The sequence below is a fragment of the Microcebus murinus genome, chromosome 1, assembly GCF_040939455.1.
Source record: "Microcebus murinus isolate Inina chromosome 1, M.murinus_Inina_mat1.0, whole genome shotgun sequence".
In the NCBI taxonomy this organism is placed as follows: Eukaryota; Metazoa; Chordata; class Mammalia; order Primates; family Cheirogaleidae; genus Microcebus; species Microcebus murinus.
The window spans coordinates 149,261,510-149,275,624 of NC_134104.1; the positions used below are offsets into that span (position 1 = coordinate 149,261,510).

Consider the following 14,115-nt stretch of genomic DNA (forward strand, 5'->3'; position numbering starts at 1 on the left):
TCAATGCAAAAATACTGAAAATAATACTAGCAACATATAAAAAGGACTGTACGCCATCATCATTTGTGAATTAGTCACAGAATGCAAAGTGGGGTTCAACACACAAAAATCAATGTAATACACTGTATTAATTGATAAGGGACAAGAACTGCATGGCTAGTCACAGAACAACATTTCACAAACTATAACACCACTGCATGATAACAACTCAACAAATTAGAAACTTCCACAGCCTTATAAAGAGCATTTATAAGAAAACCACAGCTAACATCATACTGAATGGTAAATAACTGAATGCTTTCCATCTAAGATCAGGAATAAAAATGTCTAGTAACTTTTATTGAACATTGTGCGGAAACTTCTAGGCAAGAAAAAAATAATAAAAGTCGTTTCAATTATAAAGGAAGAAGTGAAACTATCTCTGTTTGCAGATGACATAATTTTGTTTATAGAAAATACAAAGGAATTACATCAAAATTTAAAACTTTGTACTTCAAAGGACATTCAAAAAGTGAAAAGACAATCCATAAAATAGGATGAGACATTTGCAAATCATGTATCTGATAAGGATTCAGGATCCAGAATATGTTAGAATTCTTACAACACAAAAATAAAGGGACAAGTAGCCCAATTCAAAGATGTGCAGTTTTAATAGACATTTCTCCAAAGATCATACATAAATCCCCAATAAACACATGAAACGATGCTAAACATCATTAGTCATTAAAGAAATGCAGACCAAAACCACAATAAGATACCACTTCACACCACTAGTATGGTATAATCAAAAAGATAGACAATAATAAGTGTTGGTGAGGACTCAGAGAATTTGAAAAATTTAAATGGGTCAGCCACTTTACAAAAGTTTTGGCATTCCTCAAAATGTTAAAGAGTTACTATATGACCGAGGTAGGAAATATCTAGAGTATATACCCCTGAGAAATGAAAACATATATCTGCATTAAAACTTGCACACTCACACTCACAACACCATTATTTATAATGTGTAAACAGTAGAAACAACACAAATGCCCATCAAATGATGGGTAGAGAAGCAAAATGTGGTATTAGCCACTCAATAGACATTATTCACACATAAAAAAGAAGTACTGATACATGTTACAAAATGGATAGACCCTGAAAATATTATCTTAAGTGAAAGCCAGTTGCAAAAGACTACATATTGTATGACTGCATTCATGTCATACACCCACAATAGGCAAATCTATACAAACAGAAAATAGGTAGGTGGTTCCCTAAAACTGAGATGTGGGAGGGGGGATGCAGAGTGACTGCTAATGGATATGGGTTTCTTTTTGGGATAAAAAAGAAATCTAAAAGTAGATTGTACTGATGCCTGAACAACTCCGTGAATATTCTAAATACCACCGCACTGTATACTTAGTATGGGTAAGTTGTATGGTCTATGAATTATATCTCCATAAAGCTCTTTAAAAAAGACTTGAGAGCCTGTTTTGCACATCAAAATGAGGAATTTTAATGAACTGAAAAACATTAAATCAATATAAATTGACTAGTCTACAGAGAAAAATAATGTGCATTTTACAGCATTTACGGTGGCTTTTAAAGCCACTCCTTACTTGGAAAACTGGTATTTAAAGATCAGGAATTAAGCCTTTGTTCTGTCTTCCCAGCACTGATGATTTGGAGGCATTTTTAATTTTATTGCACGGGATATTATTTTCGCCAAGTAAGTAAATCTTCTTAGTTTTGAGATGTATCCTAAAAGGGAAGAAAATCATAACAACTGTAAGCTATCTTGAAATCCTTCAGTATAAAAATTTAATATATTAAATCTCATAAAAAGCAAAAATAAATTTTTCTATTTGTGCTACTGGTTACTGGACAAGATAATATTGCACTGAGTTTATCAATTTTGTAACGCTGGAGGAACTGGAAAAATACTGATCGCACATAACCAGTAAACTATTTAGAAAAAATTTTTTACATATCCCTACGGGATAAAAGCATCCCGGTATGTGAAATACTGAAGCAGGGTGTTGTGCACTACAGTTTAAAGGAATGGAGAGCAATGAATAACAGACTAGTTAGGAAAGAGTATACTAGAGGATTCCAATGTACTCCACATGCTGGACACCAAGAACACACACCTTTCACTTTGATGAAATGAAGGCAAAGGAAGAGATTAAGCTGGAGAAGAGCCCCCACCTCCTCCATCCCCCACTTGCTTAACTCACGTGTGAGGCTTGCTCTCCGGCCTCTCCTGCTTAGGGCTCCCTGAGGCTGAGTGTACCATGGCTCTTTCCCTTGCTCCAGCTGAGAGATCAGAGCTGGCTTGGAAGTGTGTGGCTCTGCTTGAAGGGAAGAAAACAAACACAATGATAAGCAGAGTCACAGGAATGGCTACAAGATCAAGCAGGGGAGGTATAGAGGGTAATTCCTGGGTAGGTAAAGGAAGGGATTCTGAGAAGCAGCCTTAGGATAGTACTCCCAAGGAAGCCTGAAATATCCTGGGAGGCAGATTTCTATTTAAAGGGAAACAAGATTTCTTACCCTCTTTGTCAGAGGATAGACAATTCTCATTGTGGGAAAAAGACACATGCATGGCTCCTAGGAGCTACTCCCAGAGGGAGACAAGGGGCTGAGTACTCTCAAAATAATTTGGAGGTTCAATACTAGGCTGAGGGTACCAAGACATAGCTCAAGCCCTGAGGTACCTGGAGAATCAACTCTAAGGTAGGTAGGGAAAGGGGCAGCTTTAATGATGAAAAAAGAAGGAAAGCCCTTTGGAGGTCAACAACCCCAGGGTTTTCCATACCTAGCAACTTCTGACATTGCCAGTTGGGGTCAGCCAATAATTATAAGAGGCTCATTTAACTTCCGAGCGCCCAGGCAGAGCCCAGCAGCAGAGAGGCCTTACCTAGAAATGCCACAGCGTCATAGTTCTCCAGCATCACATCCCTGTGCAAGGCCCTCTGAGCAGGTGTCAGGCTGTCCCATTCCTTCTTAGTGAAGTACACAGCCACATCCTCGAAAGTCACTGATTCCTGAAATGACAAGTTTCTGTTCTCCCAGACCTCAGTACTTTGGTGATGGTCAAAACTGTCAATGAGATGTCTGGGAAAGGCACCTACAATGATATATATTCACTGCTGGGTCCTTCATAGGCCTGAGAGGCTTCTCTGTAAAATTTAGAAGGTGTAGAAAAAGAGAATGCAGAATTAAAGGTAACCAGTTAGAATTTAGCATGCTTTCCCAGTTAAAACCAAGTACATCTCCGCTATGAGCTTCTACACATGTGACCTCCACAAAGACACTGAACCTGCTGTATAGGTGGCTTAGGCCTGAGCATAAAATATACATATTGAAGGAAATTGATCCCTGAACATGCTTGGCACCTTAGCTCTAAGCTCATTCCCACTTTGTATATATACCCGTGATTATCTGGGTCACTCGTATTACCGTTATTTCCCATTTCTATTTTCACCCCAGTCCTTCCTTCATGCTTGCCTCCTTGCCCACTCCCCAAGCACAAAGATTGCAGATCTGTCAATGAACTCCCACTCCCATCCCACCTTCATGCAGAAGTACTGAGGTTAGAGAGACACAGGAAGATACTATGTGCTTGGGATAGGCTAATTCTGAACCAACTTGGTACAGAGGCTCAAGATAGGCCTTTACAAAGGCAACTAGCGACAGTTTTCAATCCCTGGAGTTCAGCTCTGTTGTTCAGAAATAGAGCTCTAAAGAAAAATGGTCTTAATCTGGAATATATTATTAATGCAACCTATGAGCCAGGGGCCAAAGAATGTTTTGTCAATTATCTTTTTGATATACTTTAAGACTACCTTGGAGGAAAGCCCTCCATGCTATATTATTTTATAAAAATATTTTACTCCCCTACCAAGTGAGTGTCAAGGGATATTGGTTCAAAGACAGAAAATTAGACCAATGGAACTCAACAGGGAGTTTAAAAACACACAGACATATACAGCCATCAAATTTATGATTGTCTTTTACTCACTAGTGTCTTTCACCCACTAGTGCAAGTCAGTGGGTAAAAGACAGACTTTTCAATAAATGGTCCTGAATCAAATGGATAACTGTATGGGGACAGACAACTTGATCCATATCTCACACCCTTAATTTGAGATGAATCATAGACCTATGTAGAAAGCTAAAACAGAAAGTATTCAAAGAATATCTTCATGACCTTTGATTAAGAAAACAAACTCATATACTGGACTTCAGTAAAAATAAGAAAATCTGTTTATCAAAGGACATCATTAAGATAGTGAAAATGCTGTCTTCTTCATTTACTTGGGGAAAAAAAGGAGAGTAAACAAGCAAGCCACTGACAGCCAGAAGATATTTTCTAATAGAGATGTTTGACAAAGGACTTATGTCTATAATAAGAACCATTACAACTTAGGGTGGGAAAAGCACACAGTATAAGAAAAATGTCTGAACAGGGACTTCACGTAAGAGTCCATCAACTTCATCACATGTCCAAATACTCCAAGTTCCAAATATTATAGTATGTTGAAGCACAGCAATTTCGTTTCTAGACTAGTTCAAACTCCCATTCTGGGTCAGTTAATTAGTTCATCATTAGGAAGTAAGCCTTTGGCTATTCAAAAGAGTGAATCATCACTTAAGAGGATATCCACATGGACAATAAATATGAAATTGTTGTCAGCATCACTGCTTACTGGAGAGGAGGAAATTTTTAAAATCCCAATGACATACTATGAACAAACAATAAATGTTGGTAAGGATGTTGAGCAACTAACTCTACACTGCTGGTGGAGTACAAATTGGAAGAACCATTTGGAAAAATGTTGGGCAGCCTCTACTAAAACTAACCCAATGTATAGCATATGATTTAGCAATTTCACTACTAGAGATATACTTAAGAAAATGAGTGTCTATGTCCACCCAAAGATAAGAATGTCCACTGCATTCTTATTCACTGTACCCGAAAACAGGAAACATAAGAAGTTCATCTACAGAATAAAATATGGTATGATCATATAACGGAAAACTATGCAGCAATGAAAAAGCACAAACTACTGCTATGTGCAGCATGAGTGAAGTTCACAGACGTAATACTGAGGAAAAGAATGTAGATACAAAGGAGCACATTTTAAAGGATTCCATTTATATGACATTCAAGAAAAATTAATCTATGGTGATAGAAGATAGAATAGTGGTTAACTCTAGGGTGGGGCACTTCTTGGGAGGGGCATAAGGAGACCTTTTACAGTGCTAATTTACATCTTGATATGAATGTGGTCATACAGGTGTATACGTTTCTAAAAAGTGAGCAATACAGTTAGGATTTGTATATAAGTTAAACTTAAATGAGGAATTTATACATATATATGCATACATAAAAGTTTGTTTTATATGTTTATGTAGATGTATACATATACCTTTATATAAAATACATATGTATAAACCAGGCATCCTCAAACTACGGCCTGCGGGCCACATGCCACCTGCCGAGGACATTTATCTGGCTGTGGGGTATTTTTGCCACCGCTGCCTGTCCTGCTTAGCAGCCAACTTGTTTCAGGCCCCCAGTGCGCACTCTCCAACGGTCTGAGGGACAGTGAACTGGCCCCCTGTTTAAAAAGTTTGAGGACCCCTGGCATAAACACACATGTATATGAACAGGGGTAGAGGAAACTCAACTCACCTGAGGCCTGGTTGCTATGGACACAGCTGCCATCATCTGACCTCTTATTATCGTCTTTGGTAAAAGTCTCAAGAGCTGAAGGTAAAGAAGGGAAATGCAAATCAAAACCACAATGAGATATCATTTATCTCCAGTGAGAATGGCCTTTATCAAAAAGTCCCAAAACAATAAATGTTGGCATAGATGCAGAGAGATGGGAACACTCATACACTGCTCCTGGGACTGCAAATTACTACAATCTCTGGGGAAAGCAATATGGAGATACCTCAAAGAGACATAAGTAGAACTAGCATTTGGTCCAGCAATCCCATTACTGGGCATCTACCCAAAAGACCAAAAGACATTCTGTAAAACAGACATCTGCACTCAAATGTTTATGTCAGCACAATTCACAAATACAAAGATGTGGAAACAACCCAAGTGCACATCAATACATGAGTGGATTAATAAATTGTGGTATACGTATACCATGGAGTACTCTTCAGCCACAAAGATCAATGGTGATATAGCACCTCCTGTATTACACTGGATAGAGCTGGAACCCATTCTACTAAGTGAAGTATCCCAAGAATGGAAAAATAATCACCACATGTACTCACCATCAAATTGGTTTTAACTGAGAAACACCTAAGCGCACATATAACAGTGACATTAATCAGGCGTCAGGCAGATGGGAGAGGAGAGGGGGGATGGGTATATACACACATTATTAGTGCGATGTGCACTGTTTGGGGAAGGGACACAAAAGAACCTCTGACTCTGGTGGGGCATATATGTAACCTAAATATTTGTACCCCCATAATATGCTGAAATAAAAAAGAAATATTAGTGACAATAACCCTATTGACCGTAACTCCATAATTCATACATACAATTTCTGATCCAATCCAATTTTCAACACTATGTAAACTATGATTAATTAATTATTGCTTCTTATCAGGGACAATTCTTGTCTCACAGAGGTGAGATAGCAGGCATATAGGAAAATGAAGAAAGGAAGTAGAAATCATCCAAGGAATGTGTGATGAGAAAATGAACTGAGAAAACTGTAATTTTCAGTAATCCAGAGAAAACATCGTAAGAAAGAAGAATGAAAAGGAAACTAGGGTAGACAGTGGACAGAATGTTATGGGCTAAAAACAAAGCTGTAATTCCAAACAGTTAATATCCCTAGAATCCACACAGTAAAGATAGGAATGAGTTGCGTACAATAAATGCACCAAACATTGTAAGATCCCAGCATCTGTTCTTCCTCCTATGCTACTTAATATTAGGACAGTTTCCATGACTGAAGCAACAAAAGTCAAACAATTTGAAAATATTCTGTTAGGAATATTTCGAAGACCCCTACTACTATTTTCTCCCTAAACACAACATACTCATTTATTTTTATTACAGTGTTGCAAGGTGGTGGTGAGAAGAAAAACACTACCATATTAAAGCAATCCATCAGCTTCATGTCATGTCCAAAATACTCCAAAAATCCACATATCACAATATGGGGAGCCATAGCAATTTCATTTCTAGACTAGTTCCAACTCCCATTCTGGGTCAGTTAATTAGTTCATCATCACGAGGTAAGACTTCTGCCATTCAAAAGAGTGAATCATCAATATTTATGCATTAAAGACAACACATGAAATACAAATAGCAGACATCAGTTAAATCAGAGGTTTTTAACAAGCATATAAACAAACACATAAAAGTGCATGGACTCATAGACCTTAAAAACTTGATTTCAACTTCCTATCTGTAGTTTCCTATAAATCTCACTGTACTACAACAGCATAAGACAAAGAACTTCATAGTCAGTGCTGCTCCTCCCTCCACTGACCCTTGGTAGTGAATCCAGGAAGCCATTCAGGAAGGTAGGGGAAACAAGCTGTCAGGGAAGCAGCTCTTAGGAGAGGGTAGAAAATACACCCTGGAAGTTACAGGGAGTACAGTAAGGAGAAATAGTAGTTATAAACAGTAGTGCTTTAAAGAAAACACAAGATAAACCTACAGACGTAAGGCCACTAAATTCATGAATGGTTTCTGACCAAGGGTAACAAAAGCAGTGATCCATACTGAGCAAACAGATAAGCCTTGTAGTAGAATTGTACTGCAATTCACTACAATCATGATACTGTCATCGTAGCTGTAATAAATGTCCCTTACAGTGGATACTTCATAAGATTAACATATCAAGCAAAAGGACTTATGCAAAAAGTCTGATAGTACGGTTGACAATATGTGAATGGCAAATCACCTAAAGCAGAACTGCAGCAGAGGCCACGACACAAAACACAAAACTCTCCCTCTTACTTTCCTGTGAGGAAAACCATATGGAGTTGAAACATAAATAACAAGCTGGGGTGGAGAGCACATCACAACCCGACATACTTCACTAATAGCAGGGACCAAATGTTCAATCTGACTCATTATCAACTCTGACAACTACGTTACGACAACTGAGTAAAAGTTAACAGAATGTAACTGGAAGAGTATAATGAAGGATGTGAAGAAAACTAGGTCAAGAAATCTTCCCGAATCTCCAATACCGCACATAGGAAACTATGTTAAATCTGGACACTAATTAGGTGCTTGACGGATACGACTCATCACATTTCAGATTTAACAATCACATGAGCCATCCAAACCCCAGGGCTCCACGTTCTCCAGGATGTGAACTGAGCAGGCTCTATCTGGAGGGGGGGGGGGGGAGAAACATCTCAGCATCTTCAAAATTCTGGCTGTCCTACGACAGTAATAAGCTTCCAGACTGGGTGTACACCACGCCAGGTGAATAAAGCCATCACAGACCAACTGCCGAAACCAAGCGGAAAGGGGAAAACTTACACAAGCCAAGGGGTAGGGATGGCCTTTCCTCCAGCGGGACAAAGATGACGGCCAGAGCAACTAACGGGCATGTTCTGTCGCCAGTGTCCTGTAGCGAGGACAGTCAAAACTTTCCGAGCGCCTGGATGTTAACACTTGCATCTGTGTCACTAGAAGAATCTTACTAGGCCGCGCACAGGCATCCATGGTGCCGGGAAACCGCCAGCTGACCAAGCCAGCCAGCGCCCCATCTCGACGCTACCCAGCCACGCCCGGAGGTCTGGAAGAGCGCCCCAGCAGGCACAGCCGCCACACCCGCCTCCCTTGGGGCCCCTTCCTTTCTTCTCAGGTCGAGCCAGACCCGCTTACCGTGGGCCCCCGCGGCCTCTCAGCTTTTCAGCAAACCGAGGCTGTCCGCGCTACACACGGCTCCTCACACAGCAAACCCTCGCGCGTTAAAAATGGCGGCGGCGGAAGTGCAGTGGCAGCACCTGGTCACGTAACCACACTGACTGGCCAACCACACACGCCCTGGCATTCTCTCTAGGAATCTTGGAGGACCCCGCCATCTTGTTTGCTCCCTCCTTTAAGTTCCCGCGTGACAAAAGCCTGAGTGGAAAAGAGAGGGCCAAGGAGTTAGGTGCCTCCCTTCTCCTCAGAGCCCTGTTCTGAGTTGAGGCGCCTTGCTCATGACATTCCATCATCATGCCACCTATGAATACTAGCCTCCGATGACTTTATCAAAGTTTGTGACAATCACTACAAATACAAGGCTTACCCAAAATGTGCACGAAAATGTGAATGCTAATAGGTTTTCTGGTCTTGTTAAAGTTACCATTCGGAATATTATAGCATAATAAGTGAATCACACGCTGTACAGCCGGGACTTCTCTGCAGGAATCACTGCTGAAATGGGATAACTTTCAGGGTTGCTCACAGGCTTCCCTTCCATACCCTGCCACCAGCAGACAGGATAAGCAATGGGCCCACGGGCAGAATGAGAAGAGTAGTTCAATACCCCTGAGAAATATCCATCCTTCCTCCAGCAGAGCTTAAGGCCATCCCAGGACAGTGTGGCTTCACTATATCAATCAGAGGTAAGAGAGGATATCTACCAGAAAAGTGTGTTGAAAGCCCTCATAGTGTTACAGCTCTTGACGAGAAAAAACCGAACCACACAGGAAGAGTCAGAGAACAGTGTTTATTCTTCCAACAGGCTCAGCTGACTTCTAACCTCCCCCCTTTTCCTTGTTTTCTGCCTATTTTTATACCTTTGGTAGGACTCAAAAAGTGTCTAATCAGCAATAAGCTTTAACATCCAATCAGCAACAGGCTTTAATGTCCAATCAGCAATAAGCTTTAACATCCAAGCAACAACAAGCTTTAACATCCAATCAACAACAAGCTTTAACATCCAATCAACAACAAGCTTTAAAATCCAATCAGCAACAGGGGAATTCAAAAAGTATCCAATCAAGATCACGCAGCCAGCTCTGCTGGAGGACAGGAGCAGGCGCTGAGCACTGAGTGAGGGCAGGAAGGACAGCGGGCAGCGTCAATACTCGAGGCCTGGCCTCAGCAGTGTGCACCTGCAAGGGCCTCCAGCTGGCCTCGAACAGCACTAGCCCACAGGGACGCGGAGCGGCAGGAAGGCGGCAAGCGGTCACATCCAACCTCCCAATGGTTTTCCGTGTCAATAGGAGATAGTTGTGGCCATCCCCAGAGAACTTGTTACATATTGCACCAAAGCCTGTGGAAGTGGGTAGAGGGAATAGCCTGATGCCAACAGCAAGGAGTGAAGAAGATAAAGGACATTTGTTGCCATTTCCATTGTCCTTGGACGTTGTAGACCACAGGCAGTATTGCTGTAGGAGCACCAACGAGCAAGAGCTGACACAGGGACCCCTCAACTCTCCCACACAGCGCCTGCCTAAGATTAAAGCAGAATCACAACAGAAAATGTTATCCCTCTCACCATCATCAGAATAGCAAATGTTGAGTAACAAATAATAGCAATCTACTGCTAAAAGAAGGATAACAACGCGGAGAGAGACCCTCTCTGAGGCACAGGAATAAAGGGAAGGCCTAAAGGTGAGGGTGGTGCAAACACACAAAATCCCTGTTAGCAAACCAGCCCACACACTAAACACAAGGTAATACTAGAAGAACTGAGAGCCTGTGGGTAACCACAGCAAGAAAGAAAATCTAAACACAGCTCACCTCCTGATTAGATAACTCAAGTCTCCATGATAAAGATCTCCCCAAAGAAAAAAATATGCTCATTTCATTTTTGACTCAGTCTCTATTGTACTACACGAGATTTAGGGCTTTCAACAGCAACAAAAATTACAAGGCATACAAAAAGGGCCAAGAAAAAATAAAACCCACAGTAAAAATTAAAAAAAAAAATTCCAGCAGATACAGAAGTTGGAACTATCAGAGAGTTAAAACAACTAAGATTCCTACACTGCTGGTGGGACTGCAAACTAGTTCAACCTCTGTGGAAAACAATGTGGAGATACCTAAAGCAACACAAGTGGATCTACCATTTGATCCAGCAATCCCATTACTGGGCATCTACCCAAAAGATCCAATGACACTCTACAAAAAAGATACGTGCACTCGAATGTTTATAGCAGCACAATTCATAATTGCAAAGCTGTGGAAACAGCCCAAGTGCCCATCAATCCAAGAATGGATTAATAAAATGTGGTATATGTATACCATGGAGTACTATTCAGCTCTAAGAAACAACGGTGATATAGCACATCTTATATTTTCCTGGTTAGAGCTGGAACTCATACTACTAAGTGAAGTATCTCAAGAATGGAAAAACAAGCACCACATATACTTACCAGCAAACTCATATTAACAGAGCAGCACCTAAGTGGACACATAGGAACTACAGTGATAGGGCACTGGGCAGGTGGGTACGAGGGCGGGTATATACATACATAATGAGTGAGATGTGCACCATCTGGGGGATGGTCATGCTGGAAACTCAGACTTGTGGGGGGAGGGGTTAAAGAGCATTTTTGAAACCTTAAAATTTGTATGCCCATAATATGCCGGAAACAAAAAAGAAAAGAAAAAAAATATGGTAAAGTGCTTAGTGGAAAAGGTAGTCAGATAGGTAGTTTCATCAAATAAAAGGAATCTATAAGAAAGAAGCAAACAAAAATTCTATTATACAAATTAAACACATGCCTGTAGAGACAAGTTCCTTCAAGGGACTCATCAGTGGATTCAATATAACCAAGAAAAAAAATTAGTGAACTTAAAAATTGTTTAGTAGAAATTATCCAAACTGAAAGATAAAGTAAAGACAGAGAGAGAGAGAGATAGACACAGTGTCTGAAACCTTGGGACAATATCAAATGGTCTAACCTATATGTAATTGGGATCCCAGAAGGAGAAGAGTGTATTCGTATGTATGTATGTATGTTTAAATCCCTATACATATGTGTAATACATGTGTATATTATGTGTCTAAATATATAAACACAAACAAATATTTGAAGGCAGCCAGAGAAAAAAGATACATTACATACAGAGAAACACAAATAGGAATTACAACAAATTTTGCATCAGAAATCATACAAACAAGAACAATGCAGTAGCATCTTTAAAGTGTTAACAGTGGGTTGAGGGAGGGCAGGAGTTTTTCAACCCAGAATTTTATATTCAGCAAAAATATCTTTTAATAATGCAGGAGAAATAAACACTTTTCAGATAGAGGAAAAAAAATTCACTGCCACCAGATGTGTACTATAAGAAATGCTAAAGAGTGTTCTTCAGGCATAATGAATATGATACCAGACAAAATATTGGATGTACACAAAGAAATAAGAACTCTAGAAATGGCAAAAAATGAAAATAAATATAAATTTAACATTTATGTTATTTTTAGAGCTACTCTAGAAGATTAGTCACTGTCTAAAGCAAAAATCAGAACAATGTACTGTATTAAGAGTTTATATGAAAGTAAAAACGTAACAAAAAATAGCACAAATGTTGGGAGAGAAGACTTGGTGATATTTTGTTCTAAAGCTCATACACTACCTGAAAAGTGATATCTTGGCCGGGCACGGTGGCTCACGCCTGTAATCCTAGCACTCTGGGAGGCCGAGGCAGGCGGATTCCTCAAGGTCATGAGTTTGAAACCAGCCTGAGCAAGAGAGAGACCCCGTCTCTACTATAAATAGAAAGAAATTAATTGGCCAACTAACATATATATATATATATATATATATGCATATATATGTATAAAATATATAAAATTAGCCGGGCATGGTGGTGCATGCCTATAGTCCCGGCTACTTGGGAGGCTGAGGCAGCAGGATTGCTTGAGCCCAGGAGATTGAGGTTGCTGTGAGTGACGCTGATGCCATGGCACGCTAGCCTGGGCAACAAAGCGAGACTCTGTCTCACAAAAAAAAAAAAAAAAGTGATATCTTACTTGAAGAGAGACTCTGATTAAATATGTACATTGTAAGCAGGGGGTGAGGAGCAATAGATACTCAGAACATTTAATAGATTTTCTTTTCCCATTTACCTGGATCCTTTTGAACATACTCATTTCTAATTCTTTCACTCACTTTGACCTAGCGAAGAAAATGGACTTTGTGGGTAGGCAGAGTAACTGACTGTACAAGTGCTTTGATCACCCACTATAGACAAAAAGTCTTCCTCTTAATAAATATGTGTTTCCATTCTGGTGTTTTCTTTATGCTAAAATGTGTTCTTTCTTTGTAGCAGGTTTCTAAAGGCTCAATGACCAACATACTTCCAGACGTGCTTGCTCTATGCAAAGGGGTCTCAACAGCAGCACTCTTGGCATCTGGAGCCAGACAATTCCTTTTCGTGGGCGCTGTCCTGTGCCTTGTAGTATACTTAGCAGCATCCCTGGCCTCTACACACTATATGCCAGTAGCAGCCCAGCACAAATCGGGACACCAAAGAATGTCTCTAAATATTGACAAATGTCCCCCGGAAAGGGGAACAAAATCACCACCAGTTCAGAACCACTGGCCTAAACGGATTCAGTCACTCATTCTTTGAAAGGGCAAGACATGGTTGAGAATCAGAAGCAGAGGAGAAGCTGAAGTTGAGACCTAAGTGGGAGACTGAGCAGAGATGGAACCAAACCACAGATTAAAACAAACCAATAATACAGTTTTGAACATTTACCTAATACATTTGGATTTTGTTTCGCAGGCAACAGGAAAGGACTAATAGGATTGGATTTTCATTTTAAGAACATTTTCTGGATCTCAGAATGAGAAAGAATTGAAAGGATAGTAGCTGTCACAAAACTCTGAGATGGTAACTATGTGAAATAAAGTGGAGGAAATGGAAAGAAAACAGTGACCTGCTGTAATGGAATCACCAAAACTTGGTCAGACTGTTTATAAGGGTGCAGGATAGAAAGGAACTGAATGTTCCCATGAAGTTCCTAGCTTGGATGAGTGGCTGAGTGGTGGGGAAAACAGGGTTTGATGAACACCTGCTGGTTAGGATAACAAATGTGTTTCTGTACAGGTGGAACCCTGATATATACTTTAATCCAAATGGTGAGGCCAGGTGCCGTGGCTCAAGCCTGTAATCCTAGT

General features: G+C 40.2%; 1 protein-coding gene and 1 long non-coding RNA gene across 2 annotated transcripts in view; both read right to left on the minus strand.

The window, feature by feature from the left end:
• Positions 1–14,115, minus strand: part of HIGD1A (HIG1 hypoxia inducible domain family member 1A) — a 463,894-nt gene that overhangs the window by 212,617 nt on the left and 237,162 nt on the right. The window lies entirely within an intron of this gene.
• Positions 2,250–8,884, minus strand: LOC142861973 (uncharacterized). Its single transcript, XR_012913108.1, has 4 exons — positions 8,873–8,884; positions 5,684–5,758; positions 2,903–3,164; positions 2,250–2,336 (listed from the first exon to the last, which is right to left on the minus strand). It is a non-coding gene; the product is annotated as an uncharacterized LOC142861973 (long non-coding RNA).